At 36.5% G+C, this 17,363-nt stretch overlaps 1 protein-coding gene across 2 annotated transcripts in view; it reads left to right on the top strand.

Annotated features, from left to right (window-relative positions):
* The window catches only part of LOC149925326 (rap1 GTPase-activating protein 2-like), a 110,393-nt gene that overhangs the window by 41,228 nt on the left and 51,802 nt on the right, over positions 1 to 17,363 (top strand). The gene's annotated exons all lie outside the window — the stretch shown is intronic.

Below are 17,363 nucleotides of genomic sequence, written 5' to 3'. Positions count from 1 at the left end.
AATTATCACGTAATGGTTTTTTTAATCAAGGAGCTAAGGTTTTATAACTAGTACAACTATGTTACTTTTTGACGTTTTGAGTCGAATAGTTATCTTAGTAATAATATCGTATTGTAAAATTTAGTTATCGTAATTTTTAACTTAATTGTAAAATTTAGCTGTCGTAATTTTTAACTTTATTGTAAAATTTAGTTATCGTTACTTTATTGTAACTCTTATTTTTCAAATTTGTTTTAAGTGAAATTTAATTTAGTATTACGTTCATGGGGTTGTAAAATTAAAATTTTCGATAAAATTACTGAAATTTTTTGTTCCCATAGACTTTTTATGGGAAGTTAATTTTTAGGAAATCCAGGCTTTAAAAATATCCCTTAAAATATTTGAGTACAAATTTTAAAGTCCAAAATCTTTGATTATTTTGCAGCCTATAGACGTTATGGGAAATATGTAAAAGTAAACCCAGGATTTGAAATATCAATTTAAATATTTGAGTACAAATTTTAAAATGCAAAATCTTTGATTATTTTACAGCCTATACACCTTATGGGAAATATGTAATAGAAAATCCTGGGTTTGAAAAATCCCTTAAAATATTTGGTTATTTTCTAGCCCATAGTGGACAGGGGTAGCGCTAAGATATTTTGGGGAGGTGGACGAGTGGGCCGCCCATTTTATTTTTTCAGGGCTTTTGGGGCCCTTAAGCTAGCAAAATCGGAAATTTTTAATTTTTATATTACCCCTATAATAAAATTTCAGTGAAATTTTAAGCACGAGTTTAAAAGTTAACCCCCAATGATTTCCAATTTTTTGGGGCCCTTTAAATTTTGAAGGTTCTAGCTTACCACCGAGGGCCGATGTGGTTTATAGAAAATCTTCAATTGGAGATTCTGGATTTAATCAAAATTTGGGTAAAAATCCTAAAATCTGAATGCAATACTCTATATTTTTCAAATTCCCAAAATTGCTAAATGTACGACCCTAACTTTTAAATAAGAAAATTAGTGTTACACCATTAAATTTCCTAATTTTTGAGTAACAAAATTGAACGTTGATATTTTAGAGTTTTCTCTGCAAGGGATTCGTAATAAAATGTCCCAAACAGGCCGTGTCAACTACACTACAAAACATCTACAAATTAAATTCATTGACCAAATATGTCACAATAAATTTTAGCTTTAACTGCCAACAGCTATCTGGAATTTCTGATTACGAACTACAACAACATTTACGGATGTTAAAACATACGTCTACTTCGTATGTTGACATTCTTTCCGCATGATACGGAACTGGGTTAGAAATTATTTTATTTAGTAGTTTGAGAACCGCTAGATAGATGTCACTACTTTCGCGATATCTCAATCAACAAGCGAGCGAAAGTTTTCGGCAAATATGGAAATCCTTGCCATTTTATTTCAACCAAATTTCTAATTTAGCCTCAGGGTTGGAGATCTATATATGCCTTTAAGCCCTAATGGATTAGCGAGGCCTCTGCGCCTAAAACGCGGCCGATTTCGACCCTTAGAAAACGAACGTTTATACGTGATGCATTTGGCCTTAATTATATTTATCCGTTAGAATACTAAACCTAGTAACTACGTCCAACCTGATAATAACGTCCCGAAGAGTACGAAGCAAACTGCACCTATCTCTCTTATTTATTTCCAAATATCGCGTTAGGGCTGACTCGAGCCCTATCTCTCGCTCGAGTTCAACTTCGATTTTCGCCCCATAAAATAGTCATTTTCTGGCGTTTTAACTCCGCAGCGGACGCGAAGTGGATTGTGGCGTAATATATTACTGTCAAATGAGATTGGATCTCGGGCTGGGCGCCTTAATACTCGGACGCTTGGGGCGTGCAGCGTCGAGAGGGCTGCCAATAGCGATTTACCTTCCTCTAGGCCAGGATTATTTTGCATCGCCGCGCTTTCGGTATCTCTTATTATCATTGATGGGCGTTGGTTGGCGAAGCCTTTAGATTTTTCTCTCCACTTTTAAGTATAGCTGGTCTCACCTCCTTCAGTATCTTGCGCGCAAAATTGAGTCATTGAGGGAATGGAGACGAAACGGTTTTTATACGGTTAAAAGGGGTTTTATAAGTAGCGTGTTATTTTATTTAAAAACCTAGTGGGCTGTGTTTACTCGCATAAGTTAATAAATTGATTTTATTGTTTTGATAGTATTCAATTTCTGGAAGTAAAGTTAATCAATTAAAGTATAAAAGCACCTATGTATAAGTTAAAGTGGTCATTTATTTTATTATAATTAAGTTCATAAATTGGTTTAATTTTTGTTGGGTTGACTGTTCTTTTCTTTTGAAAAAAATAGGGGTTAATTTTCCGGAAAAATAGAATGCGGTAAAAATATACAGAATAAAATACCGAATTAAATATTTGAAAGAGAATTAATTAGTGTTGTTAATTTTCCGGAAAAATAAAATGAGAGAAATATTTCCAGAAGATTTTCCGCAAATCGGAAAAATAAAAAATTTAAACAGAATTACTTTTTAAGGGTTTTTAATGTTTTTAACTTTTTATCGATATAAAATGTCGAATAACAGAAAACATACTACAAAACATTAATAGTGTTACATTGTTAATTAGTTTAAACTAGACTAGAGGTTTAGTTCTACTTTTAGGTTCGAAGAAATTATGCGAAAATGCCGCTTTATTTAAATTTGCAAACAATATATTAGACTAATCATGGAATGAAAACTTTTTATTTTTTTTCGGAAAAAGGCCTCAGTCATTTTCCGGAAATATTCCAACTTACAACACTAAAAAAAATTAATTTTTAAATGATTTAAGACACTAAAGATCGTACCCTGACTGCCACGCCACGGGTGGGATCTCTTGAAACTAAATCCTGCCAAGGTTTCCAACCTTAATGCAACACCTTTTCGGTGGCTCTTTAAAGGGTGTAGTAACTAAATAAATTGGTAACACGTGATACGACTTAGTTTTAATTTAACTAGCGCCAATTAAACCTAGTTTATGTTAAACCTGTTGGCGTGAATACGGAATTCGTTGGTCTACCATAAATAAAGTGCGAAATTGAGGGTAAAAATTGATTGAACCAATTTATTTATTTAAAAAACCAATGAGATAAGTAGAATTCTTGGTTCTTAGAAATCCGTTGTCTTGGTCTCCAAAGAAATATAAATCGAATCAGAAATTGAGAAAACGTGTTTAAAAGAAATCCAGTTTGGGGCGACGTTTTATCATCCATATTTTAGGAAATACTCGATAAGGGAGAGCGAGTAACTAGTAGGTGCTGCTGAGAAATTAAAATGAATGGCTGTTTCGCTTCCGTCGATCGCCCACACACTCGCCAGTCCCACTCCAAACAAAATCCCGTTAACCTACAAAAAGCGCAGTGATAATAATTCAGTTGCCCAAGAGCGCGCTTTCCGTTCAAGGTGAAAGCCGACACACCGAGCCAATTTTTAGTTGAGATACACCAGTCATCGGAGTAATTGAATATGTACACGTTAGTAGGGTTTCGTTCAAATTTGCTTATGCCCAAAAATACCGGTTTTTTTTCAAAGGGAATAATTTAATTTGTTAAATATTAATTATTAATTATACAAGTTTACGTTTATTTTATTTTCTATTTTATACAGGGTGTTTCAAAGGTTATGCAAATATTTGAAGGAGTTGTAGGGGTGAGTTGAGAAGTATGACTTTGGTCCCATTTTCCTACGATGAGTTAAAAGAGCGCCAGAGAGCTTCAAAGTGTGACCTACTATCCCCTGCAAGTAGGCTGCAACAAGCGCAAAACCAAGCAGCAGGGAAATGCGAACATTAGGGTTTGGGTTCCTGTGATAGGTAAAAAAGGACTTTGTAAACAAATCGAGGTAACCAGCGTAAAAAAGTAAACAGTATTTAAAGTCCCTGCTGTTTGGTTTTGCGCTTGTTGCAGCCTACTTCCGGGGGCTAGTAGGCCACACTTTGAAGCTCTATGGCGCTCTTTTAACTCATCGTAGGAAAATGGGGGAAAACAGGCATACTTCTCAACTAACCCCTACATCTCCTTAATAATTTTGTATAACCTTTTGAATCACCCTTTTTATGGTTAATTATTTCGTTTTTAAAGCTCTATAATACTAATAATCAGCTAACACCCAAGGCACCACCCCTTGTCATCTAGCGACTTTTAATGCCTTAAGTTCCGGTGGCCGGTTTACAATGCGTAGGAGGGTGGTGGCAATTAATTCCTGTAGTATATCCTTATTAAATATTAATTTAATATTCGATTTAATTCCTGTAGTATATCCAAGAATAGAACTATTGTCTAATTAGTATAGTGTATCCTTAATTAATATCCTTATTTATATTAATTTAATATTCGATTTAATTCCTGTAGTATATCCAAGAATAGAACTATTGTCTAATTAGTATAGTGTATCCTTAATTAATATCCTTATTTATATTAATTTAATATTCGATTTAATTCCTGTAGTATATCCAAGAATAGAACTATTGTCTAATTAGTATAGTGTATCCTTAATTAATATTCTTATTTATATTAATTTAATATTCGATTAAATTCCTGTAGTATATCCAAGAATAGAACTATTGTCTAATTAGTATAGTGTATCCTTAATTAATATCCTTATTTATATTAACTTAATATTCGATTTAATTCCTATATTATATCTTTATTTAATGTTAATTTAATATCAATTTATTTCATATAGTATATCCTTATTTAATATAGTATATCCTTATTTAATATTATTATTTATATTAATTTAATATTCGATTTAATATTCGATTTAATTCCTATAGTATATCATTATTTAATAATTTAATATTCGATTTATTTCATAGTATATCCTTATTTAATATTCCATTTATTTAATATAGTATATCCTTATTTAATAATAATTTAATGCCTATAGTAAATACTTTGAAATATTAAATTAATAATAATTTTATGCCTATAGTAAATACTTTGGAATATTAAATTAATATTAATATTAAATAAGTATTTACTTTTGGCATTAAATTAATCTTAAACAAGGATATACTATATAATGGAATTTTATTTTATATCCTTGTTAAGATTAAAATTAATTTGCGATTTAATGCCTGTAGTAAATCCATATTTAATATTAAATTAATGCCTGTAGTAAATCCATATTTAATATTAAATTAATGCCTGTAGTATATCCATATTTAATATTAAATTAATGCCTGTAGTATATCCATATTTAATATTAAATTAATGCCTGTAGTATATCCATATTTAATATTAAATTAATGCCTGTAGTATATCCATATTTAATATTAAATTAATGCCTGTAGTATATCCATATTTAATATTAAATTAATGCCTGTAGTATATCCATATTTAATATTAAATTAATGCCTTTAGTATATCCATATTTAATATTAAATTAATGCCTTTAGTATATCCATATTTAATATTAAATTAATGCCTTTAGTATATCCATATTTAATATTAATTTAATACCTATAGTAAATCCTTAATTAATATTCCATTTATATCATACAGTATATCCTTATTTTCAAAAACATTTGTGATCGTCCGAATTACTGAGCGAGCTCCTTTGTGGCTGTATTTTCCTGTCTTTGTTTACGCGAGGATGAAACGTGATATTTAGATCGAGATAGTCGTACTTTCGTATTTTCATGATTAGGAGAGCGAGCGTCATCGGCCCACGCTCATCCAGTGTCTTGTAAAACGAATTTGATGAACGTTGAGAAAAGAGTGACTGGAATCGCGCGCCTGTTGTTGTTCTCCGCTTAATGGATGCTAATTTGTGTATGGCCCAGTTCACCTTGGAAGATCATTTTTACGTACCCGCTTTCCCCGCGAATGAATATTCAGGGCCCTAATCCATCTTAGTCGCAGCCATATTGTCGCCATGACGTCATTTTATTACACCCCCATCATCCTAATATGGCGACCTAAGTTTCGCGGAGATAATGCGTTTAAAGGGAGGTATTACCTTCTTTTAACCTTCTCCCCGACTAGTAGACGAAGGTATTAAAATTATGTCTAATTTTATTGTAGCAGTTTTGAAGTTTTCAAGGACTCCTGCAAAATAATTTATTTATTTCTGATTCATTAACTTTAAAAAAGCTCAGTGCTGTGCTCAACGGTCAGCGGTTTTTTACTGAACGGGTTTTTTGACTTCCGGTTTTGACGTCACGTTGCCCGCCCGTTGCTCAACGGTCACGTGACGTCGCAGCGTTCAACAAGATCCTACGTCAGCGGTTCCAAAAAGGGGTTCCAAGAATTCTCAGCGTGGCCATATTTGTTTATCTTCTAACAGGGCTCGTACACGACCTGGAAAAGTCAGGGAATTTGAAAAGGTTTCCAAAAGGTCAGGGTAAAGTCAGGGAATTTGAAAATGATTTAAAAAATTTCAGGGAAAAGTCAAGGAATTTGAAAATGGTCCCAAAAAGTAAGGGAATTTTAAAATGACCCCAAAAATATCAGCCAAATAAATTTTGGAAAGACTCTTTTTCAAGATTTTTACCTCAAACCATTGATTTATTCTACAAAAATGATCGGGCAAAATTTTGACAATTTGGTTAGGGATCACCTGGAAATGTCAGGGAATTTAATTCCGGAAATTTTGTACGAATCCTGTTTAAGATAAGTAAAATAAAATGAGTTGGGGTTCCCCCAGAATTAGGTGGGTAATTTAGGGTTCCATAGCAAACAAAAATTGGGAACCGCTGTCTTACTTCACGTTAGCAACGGTATTAGCTAAAATAATTTTTCAGATACTTCGTTGAGAGTTACGTTGAGACGATTTTTAACGTTGCTCCGAATCCCTCTCATGGTCGAATAGTAAACTCCTTCCCTTTAAACAAAATTAAACCAACCTGGTATCTCATTGGTTCCCTAAATCACGCGATTGAAGCACACGCCCCCTCGTGTGGAAAATTCTACATTGATGCCCACGTATCTTCTGAAAATTTAGTCATTCTCGCTAATTATACATGTATACAATCTTGTATAAATTATAAAGCTGAGGTCACACTATATAAATTGTGAAATTGTCCTTCTGGCTAATTGCATTAGACATTTCTATAAATTTCTAGCTAATTAGGTCAAACACTTTCACAAAGACAACATTAGGAATTATTTATTCTTTTGGTTTTAAAAATTCTGCTTATGTTCATTCTTATTTGCTTGGTATTTTCTGAAGCGTCACCCCTAAAGTTGATTTTCAAAATATAGCTAAGGTAGCCCACGTGAATATAGTACATTTCAAAATATAGTAACTCCATAACTGAACTATTTACAAAATCAATGAGATGTAGTTAATTAACTATTTATAAAGGTTTGTATAAAACTATAACAGTTAAATGAGTAGGATTTTGATCAAAAATAGACTACTTATCCAGACAACTAGGTTGACAGGTTTGCCAGAGTATCCTTTTTTGAGCAGCCCTGGTTCATGAAAAATCGGGCCAAACCTTATGCCTCTCTATACACAAAAGTAAATCACCTCATAAGTAGTATGGGATTTTAATTAGACTAGTTGACCTTGGTGGCGCACCGAAGGTGACAACCGACTTTGAATCACCTAAAATTAAATTTACCATATTTTGTTAGTCAAACAGTTTTTGTATCCCCCTTACCATAGTATCCACTTAGCATTTCCGATAATTATTTTATTTAGGGCGCATTCAACTTATTTGGTAATGTTATATGATAACCCTCGAAAAACTCATAATATCATTTTATTATGGCTTCGTAGAGTTTTTGTGAAAAATGGAGCACGCTCCAATCATCATCAACCTTTTATAGCTATCAATGGGGTTGGGGGCGACGCGCCCCGAATCTTGACCCTCGCTGGCGAAGGTGCTCTAACGAAGGCCCATCGCCAAGCCCGAAGGGACCGAAGCCCACCGTACGGCCGTAATAATGGCTAAGTTATTACCATTGTTCAGACAGGGGGCGCTAGATAGTGGAAATACGTATATATGGCTTCCTTAATGAAAAAGGGTCAGTATAGAGCGACCTCTAGCGAACTCTCCTTCGCCGTACAATTCGAGCCTCCTCGACTGTCATTGATCGCTTTTGTTTCGGCGCTGCGACTTCACCCTACTCTCCGCCTTGATGGCGCCGCCAATTGTTAGTGTCGGTACTTACAAAGCCCCCATTGGAAAGAGGAAATCTCGACCGCGTCGTAGGGCTGGAACTTCGGCCGTGACTATGAAACAATGGGGGAGCCGTTCTCCGCTAACGGGATATTAATGAAGTTTGGCGCCTCCCCTCCCGTCCACCAGGGGGCGCTGTTTGTGTACGATGTACTCGTCGTCTATGTAAATAGATTTCTGAAAAATGTCTCTTCTCCCCCCCCCCCCCATTGTCTTGTCGTTTTGGTTTTCGGAGATTTATATGGGGGCACGTCATATAATATATAATATTTTTAATGAGGTTTTCATTTTATTTCACGCTTGTTTTCGAAAACTTCACTTTCTGTTGGCCGATCTTAAAATTAATTAACTTGGACCCCAACAAGTTGTTTCATGCGCGAAATGAATTTCAAATAGCGCTTTCAACCTGGTCAGGTGAACTCGGGTCGCTAATTCTCGGGTCAGGTGAACTCGGGTCGCTAATTCTCGGGTCTGGTGAATTCGGGTCGCTAATTCTCGGGTCTGGTGAATTCGGGTCGCTAATTCTCGGGTCTGGTGAATTCGGGTCGCTAATTCTCGGGTCTGGTGAATTCGGGTCGCTAATTCTCGGGTCTGGTGAATTCGGGTCGCTAATTCTCGGGTCTGGTGAATTCGGGTCGCTAATTCTCGGGTCTGGTGAATTCGGGTCGCTAATTCTCGGGTCTGGTGAATTCGGGTCGTAATACCCAGGTTAGGTCGTATCTCTCTGGTCAGGTGTATTCGGGTCGTATCTCTCTGGTCAGGTGTATTCGGGTCGTATCTCTCTGGTCAGGTGTATTCGGGTCGTATCTCTCTGGTCAGGTGTATTCGGGTCGTATCTCTCTGGTCAGGTGTATTCGGGTCGTATCTCTCTGGTCAGGTGTATTCGGGTCGTATCTCTCTGGTCAGGTGTATTCGGGTCGTATCTCTCTGGTCAGGTGTATTCGGGTCGTATCTCTCTGGTCAGGTGTATTCGGGTCGTATCTCTCTGGTCAGGTGTATTCGGGTCGTATCTCTCTGGTCAGGTGTATTCGGGTCGTATCTCCCTGTTCAGGTGTATTCGGGTCGTATCTCCCTGTTCAGGTGTATTCGGGTCGTATCTCCCTGTTCAGGTGTATTCGGGTCGTATCTCCCTGTTCAGGTGTATTCGGGTCGTATCTCCCTGTTCAGGTGTATCAGATTGAGTTAATATTTTATATTTCCCTCGCTCATCAATCTGATCTGAAATTATATCTAAATCCCAAGTACCTGATCTGCAATAATTAATCTCATCAGATTCAGTAAACTGACTGAAACTTTTATTGTATATAACCTTGTGGAAAGCATATTCAAATAGTCATCTGAAATCCGCTCATCTTCTGTCGGTCAGTTTACAATGAATTCTGATTAGTGTCGTGTCGTGTTTAAACTATCTGGTTTGCATTTTAATTTTAACCCGTATCAACTGTGCTGATAATATCTTAGCGTAAATTTGGATAATCTGATCCTAATTATTTCCTCGGTTCGGAGAATCTAATAATCGATTGAAAGCACTAATATCAAATCAGATAATTCAATTCAATCATGGGTGACTTAGTTTTCAATTTTAAAGATAACCATTTTCAAGATACCCCTAGTTATTTAAAGCTCATTTATTGTGAGAACAATTGTGGGTTTTCTAATAAAATTTCTAACGTCTAACTGATTGTAGACACGCTTGCAAAGAGAGAAGATTCTTTCATAGGAGTAACGACATTAAAGGACAATTTTTAAATACCCGAATGCTTATCAGATGGCGCCAGCCGTCTAAAACGAATAAATTTGAAAACCAACAAAAAACTTAGCGTAAAATAGCCATAGTTTTTCTTTATTTCGATTCCCGTCTCAAAACTTTAAATTGGCGCCATCTAGTATCAGTAAAAGCAATAAAATCGAACCTCTACTGGCTGGTTGTTTCCCTATAGCAATTTTTTAAATCGCTTTGTTGTCAAATTTTGTTGGATGCAACCGTAGGCCCTTTTTTGGGTTCATCAGTACTGTGTTGGCGGATAGCGATAACTAACCAAATAAACGTTAGTAACCCTATTTAATTCGCAATTCTGTGATTAAAATGTGGAGATGACCGAATTGCATCGCGTTGCTTTAACACTGGGAACGGTAGATTCAACGGGATTTTGAACAATGTCGGTCCTCCACGATTATGGAGAACTTTAAACAATTGGCTTTTGTTCCAAATTTAGATTTTACACGTCTGTAACTTGTCTCTATTCTGGCTGCGTTGTTTTCGAGATGGGTGGCCGCTTACATCAGTGTTGCCAAGTAGAAGTGACGTGCCTCCCGCCGAAATAGGAATAAAACTAGCCCAAAAAGTCACCCGATGTTTAAAATAGTATTTTTAAAAATAGCCCATTTTTATTAAAGAAAAGTGCCTAATATTAAAGAAATGCCCAAATAATTGGATTATTATTGACGATAAAAAATATTTTCGAAAAATTTTAATTTTCGACTGCTACAGAAAAATTAAAAATTCACAAGAACGTTTTATTTCTTAGTGAAATTTTTTACCAAAATGAAAGTATCATTACTTATAAAGTTAAATTTACGAATAACGACGAGGAAAAACTAATAGCGTCTGCTGTAGCCGCTACCTATCTAGGTTTTAATAGCGAACCACCGGGGGCGTAGCGAAATTTTTCCAGGGTTCGTACACGACCTGGAAAACTTGGTAAAGTCAGGGAATTTGAAAATTTTCTCAAATGGTCAGAGAACTTGAAAATGACCCCAGAAAAAATCAGGCAAATAAATTTTTTAAAGATGTATTAAAAATACATATTTAATATTTTCCAAGATTTTACCTCAAAACATTCATTTATTATACAAAAATGGTCAGGGAAAAATTGGAAATTGTGTCAGGGAAAACCTGGAAATGTCAGGGAATTTAATTCCGGAAATTTTGTACGAACCCTGTTTTCGCTCGCGAATAATATAAACATTCCTAATCAAGCCTCCATTTCCCGCATCGTATTTTCAAAAGTAGCCCCATTGGGTGGTTTTTCCGTCTAAATGGCAACTCGGTCTCGCATTAGCGAGATTCCGCGAGCGCGCGCTGTAATGTTGAATCGGGGAGATTTTCGGGATTTGCATGATAGCGACGGAATAGTGGGCGTCGTAACAGCTAATTACATTCTAAATGAATAATGCTAATGAATGCGACTCCCCCTATCGGCCCGTGGACGCGTTTCAGCCCAAATTATCATACACTTTTTTGTCATTTACCCCAGAGCCTAAACATTACCGCGTTATTATGGTGAATTAACATTATGCATGCTCGAACTGAAACTTTCGCTATTCTTGTTGGAGATTGGTAAATAGTTTGGTCGAATGTTAGGACACAAAGGTCACCACAGGTCAGGGAATTTGAAAATAGGACTATAGGGTCAGGACCAAGTCTGTGAATTTAAATTCATTTTAAAAATTTTATTTTTTGTAATTTCACTGTACTTCTGTGATTGTTAGAAAGTTCCTTAAAAGTCTGGTTATTTTTAAACGATGTAATAATTATTTTAATTATAATAAAATGTTGGGATAGTCATTGTACAAATTGTTAGTGATCATGGGTATTCTCGCATGTAAAGCACCCGGAATTATCGCCAGAAAAGCGCCGGGTATTCTCGCATGCAAAGCGCCCGGAAATTATCGTCAGAAAAGCGCCCGGAAATTCTCGCATGCAAAAAAAAGCGCCCGGGTATTCTCGCCAGTAAAGCGCCCGGAATTCACCACAGAAAAGCGCCGGGAATCAAATCACTTGAAAATACAGATTTCTTTCAGTAATCAGGTGGTCGAAATGTTGAGTAACTTACCCACCTCGCTGAATAGTCACTTCAGTAACGTCTTGAAAAATTATAAAATAACTTTAAAAAGTCTTATATCGGCTTTACAGGGCCCCCAGAGGTCCTATAATTCCTATAAAATCCTATATTTTAAAAAATGTCCTATAACATCCTATATTTTTAGCAAAATCCCTGAAAAGTCCTATAAAATCCTATAATTTTGATATTTTGCCCATTTCAAATCCCGCCACTCTGTGAAATTTCTAGATTTAGCTATAGGCTAAATTCCTATACAAAGTCATTCTAGTCTATACTTTTGTCATTGTTAACATGGTTAGCTACTAGTATATTTTTGTGATAAAATGGTTAAATAGTTTCTATTTTTCAAGTGAAAATCAAAGCCTTATTTCACTAAATATAGATTTTGTTTTTTAAATGCATAAAGTTAGTAAATGAAATAGCATATTTAGTCCTATAAAATCCTATAATTTGAAAAAATAGTCATATAAAGTCCTATATTTTTAGAAATATAATCCTATTTTTCCTATGAAAAATTTGAAGATTGGAGTGGGCTTTAAGAAAATTTGGGAAAATCTCCAAAAATTGGCTGGGTAATTTCTATTTTTTTTTATTTATATTATTTTTTCAAAAGATGCAGTCCTAAATAGCCTTAACGCGTTGGAGGGCACAATCATGCAGATGGCTCGGCGGTTATAAGGTATGAGGCCTTTCTAAAAATACCGTCCAAAAATATCCCAAATCGATGAAATGGTTAGCAAATACGGTCAATCGTGGGGGAAAAATGGATTTGGAGAATCGTGGAGAAGGTTAGCTGGAAATATCGTCGATCTAGCCAAAAAGAGAGAAAATCGATTTTTTAAACCTTCCCCCTACAACAGTGCGCGGGATTGACAAGGGTTTTTCTAAAGAACTACATTTGATCTTGGATGGTCAATTCCTACGTTTATCCGTCGATTAAAAAAATCGTTTTTCTAGCTTTCACCTTTTTATAAATATTTATAACCGGGTTAACAAAGTCAGGGAATTTTAAGTAATTGTAAAACGACCGGGAAAAATTCCTGAAATTTAAATTTATTTGGAAAATTTTATGATGATCTAAAAAAACCTTAGGTTTTTAAAAATTTTGATATAAAACATTTTTTGTTGAAACATAACCTTCAAGAGTCAGCTTACTAAAATATAAAGTTGAACCATAAGTCTATTATATTGTTCCATAAGTTTGTCACTTGGGAGAATATTTTACTGAGAGCTAGTAACGAAGTGACGTCACCACAAGAAGAAAATATTAACAATATTATACACTTATGGTTGAACCTTGTCTTATTTCGGCATTAAGAAGGTCCGGGAAACACCTCCGAAAAGGGTCGGCGCATCGCTCGTCGAACAGGGTCGGCGCATCGCTCGTCGAACAGGGTCGGCGCATCGCTCGTCGAACAGGGTCGGCGCATCGCTCGTCGAACAGGGTCGGCGCAACGCTCGTCGAACAGGGTCGGCGCATCGCTCGTCGAACAGGGTCGGCGCATCGCTCGTCGAACAGGGTCGGCGCATCGCTCGTCGAACAGGGTCGGCGCATCGCTCGTCGAACAGGGTCGGCGCATCGCTCGTCGAACAGGGTCGGCGCATCGCTCGTCGAACAGGGTCGGCGCATCACCCTTGAAAATATTATGGCCACCATGTATAATATTTAACTACTATCCGAATATTTATTGAACGTAATATTTTCTTACATAAAGATAATCGCCAATTATTTTTATAGTGGCGCTCGTAAAAACAACTCCTTTATAGGTGGGATTTTTAAATAAATTTAATTATGTCGTTTCTGCTGGCATATTCTTTTTCGCTAATCCTTAATTGGCATTGAACCATTTCTGAAAAGGCGGCAGCAACGCGTATTAAACAACGGCTTCTCCGTAAATCCTCCCAGTACCAGTAAAACAAAATTTCCGCTTGTTATCGTCGGCTCAAATCTTCGTTTCAACAACTAATGTTTTTCGCTCTATCTCGCAGCGCTGTCTTCTTTTTCTCACGGAGCTATAAATTTACCTTTTTCTACCGCGGGGGGGAGCGCCAATCGGTGCAGCTATAACTTCGTCCCAAGAACGTATTGGGGTGAACCGAGAATACGCATTCAGCACCTTGTTCGTCTGTGAATCGTGAATACAGGTGCTATATTATCGGTAAACCTCTATACATTCTTGTTCGTGTGTCTTATATTTACGGTTAAGGCGTTTTCCTCGTTTTAAAATCGACATGAGAAACCGATTTTCTAGCGTGGAAACTATTGTTTTAACCTGCAATTTGTTTTGCTCCGCCTCTGGCAAAGATCCTTGTCTAGATATCACGAAATGTAAACAAATAAAATTGCAGATTTTTCTACCGTTGTTTATAACCCGCTTTCTGTCTTACGTGGAAGTTTTATATCGTGTTTGTACGGTTGTTTTGTTATTTTGTTTCTATTTCTTGGGAGTATCGGAATGGTTTTTTTTTATAAAAAGATTTTTATTTAAATATATTAATTTCAAACCCAACGTTATTGTTATAATTTAAAAAGATTAAATTTAACATTTTTAAGCGCTTGACAAAGCGTATGGAACATGTTTATTTTTAACTTGTATCTTGCTATATTTCATGACACTTCCTATTTTTTAATGAATTTTTTCGAAATTAACACTCGCCAAACTCGGACTTTGCAGGGTTTCCACGGGTCATTGAATTTAAGAATTTGAGAAAAGTCAGGGAATTTAAACTAAAACCTGAAGAGTCACCTACACTTGAATAAAAACTGAAGTAATAAGGTTAAAAGAAAAATATTACGTTCCAAAATTAAAAATTTTGGCCTTAGAAAAGGTCAGGTGAAAGTTTATAAACAGGGTTCGTACACTACTTGGAAAACCAGGAAAAGTCAGGGAATTTGAAAATGTTTCCAAAAGTTCAGGGAAAAGTCAGGGAATTTGAAAATGTTTCCAAAAGGTCAGGGAAAAGTCAGGGAATTTGAAAATGTTTCCAAAAGGTCAGGGAATTTGAAAATGTTTCCAAAAGGTCAGGGAATTTGAAAATGTTTCCAAAAGGTCAGGGAAAAGTCAAGGAATTTGAAAATGGTCCCAAAAAGTTAAAGGAACTTTAAAATGGTCCCAAAAAGTTAAAGGAACTTTAAAATGACCCCCAAAAAATCAGGCAAATAAATTTTTGAAAGAAAATATTTTTCAAGATTTTACCTCAAACCATTCATTAATTCTACAAAAATGGTCAGGAAAATTTGGCAGTTTGGTCAGGGGAAACCTGGAAATGTCAGGGAAATTAATTCCGGAAATTTTGTACGAACCCTGATAAAAGTGGTCAGAAAAAACAAGGAAAATGTCAGGGAATTTGAAACTGAAATTTTTGTAACAACCCTCCTTGGATTTGCACTCGAACTGACAATTGTGAGTAGCGTGTTATCGTCCTTGGTGGTAGTATATTTCGCCTTGTAGGGGCCCCCAAAAGTCCTATAAAATCCTATAATTTTGACATTGTGCCCATTTCAAAATCCCGCCACTCACAAAATTGTCAGTTAAATTGCTAGTCTAGTCTATACTTATGTTATTGTTAACATGATTAGCTATTACAGGAATCCACACCTCTACTTGGAATGCTTATCGCGGCAGATTTTCGTCTCGATGCGGCTGACGGTTTTTTTGACGTCACCATGTTAACTTAACAAACAACAACGTTAGAGGGGAGCGCGCGCAGAGGGGATTTTTTGTCCCGTAGGCGGGGCCAAAGCCGTCACAGTGATCTTACCATACGCCATACGGCAGGTAAAGCATTCCAAGTAGAGCTATGAATTCCTGGCTACTTGTATATTTTTCTGATAAAATGGTTAGTTTCTATTTTTTAAGTGAAAAGATATATACTAAACACAGATTTGGTTTTTCAATGCATAAAGTCAGTAAATGAAATGACATACATAGTCCTATAAAATCCTATAATTTAGGGGAAAAAAGTCATATAAAGTCCTATATTTTTATAAAAATGTTAAGATTTGAGTGGACCATATTTAGACACTAGGGGTCTCTGTGCTAAAAAGCAAACCTAGATTTCGCAACAGCTCTAAATATAAGTTCGGTGATAATTTTTCCTAACCGACATACTTCTTTTTATAATGTTACTTATGGTATAAATGAATAGATTCTCGATTATATTTCACGTAGATTTTATAAATCCAGTTGTCAAAACTAAAACCTCGTCATATTGTTTCCATCGGGGGTAGTGGGCGCCCTGCCTTCTAGCGATAGCGCCCCCTGGTGCGCGACGCTAGAAACTCTGCAGGGTACGAGGTCACTGCTCTGGGAGACCCCAGCGAAACTCTCTAGGAAAAAATAAGACGCACTTTTTATTCGCTCTCCCTCCAGCGCGCAAAGCTCCCCTTTCCATTTTGATTGACCGTGCCACCGCCGTCTTTCCGACGGCGCTGCGATCGGTGCCACTTTCTTCTCCCTCTAACGGGGAGTTTCCTCTTTACCAAATTGTCATCTTTTTATATATTGAATTCACCGGCCATTCTTTACTTATTTTTTATTCCTTTACTTTCACAACATTTTTCAAACTCTTTGCGCCCGATAGAGGGAACCAAAACGTTTTTTTTTTAAACGCGAGAGTCCCAGATTTACATTGTTCACCCCAGATAGGCCTAAACTTTTGTGTAGTTTTCCTTCTCTCCCCCACCCCCCTCGTATAACCTTTTATGGGATGCGTCCGCGATGGAAAATGCCCCGCAAAAAAAAGATGGATAAAATATGTCTTTCCCCTTTATAAAATGCTAGAGAGCCTTGCGCGTTAAAACGGACGAAAAGAGAACCGTTTTTTTGCGGCAGTTCCCTAGTTAGAAGTGTGTATTTCCTGCCATCTTCCGACGCCCTTACGAAACTCGGACGCAAAAAAAATGTAATGATAAAAATCGGTAGCTGATGTGAAAAAGTTTTTATATATATTTAAAAGAAAATGAAACGTCTTTTGGGAGTTGACAGTGTAGGCGCGTACAGGCTTTTTTAACTTTTGTAGTTTCCACTCTTCCCTCACAGCCGCTAACATCGGGGGGGGGGGGGGGGAGACGTGGGGGGGTTGGGTTGGGGGTTCACTGTTTTCGACGCCGCCGCAGACAAGACAAAAGTCCGTGGATATCGGTTTCTTGGCCCGACGCGTTTGCGCTCTCGGAACCCTAAATTTTTGCGTCTAAATGCCCGCGAGGCATTTCTGACTTACGTAACGTATTAAGGGCTATAATCTTAAAACGATGAGTACTTAAAAATCTCGTTGGACGGGTGCGAGGAGAATTTATGAAAAGGTTTCACGTGCCGTCATCTCCCCCCCCCCCCCGAGTTTCCCGGCCCTCCTGTTCGGAACCGCGCTTCTT

This window comes from Leiobunum rupestre, chromosome 10 (genome assembly GCF_980474605.1).
Source record: "Leiobunum rupestre chromosome 10, qqLeiRupe1.1.hap1, whole genome shotgun sequence".
Classification (NCBI taxonomy): Eukaryota; Metazoa; Arthropoda; class Arachnida; order Opiliones; family Sclerosomatidae; genus Leiobunum; species Leiobunum rupestre.
The sequence above is the reverse complement of the archived record's forward strand: the minus strand, read 5'-3'. Positions and strand labels throughout refer to the sequence as shown.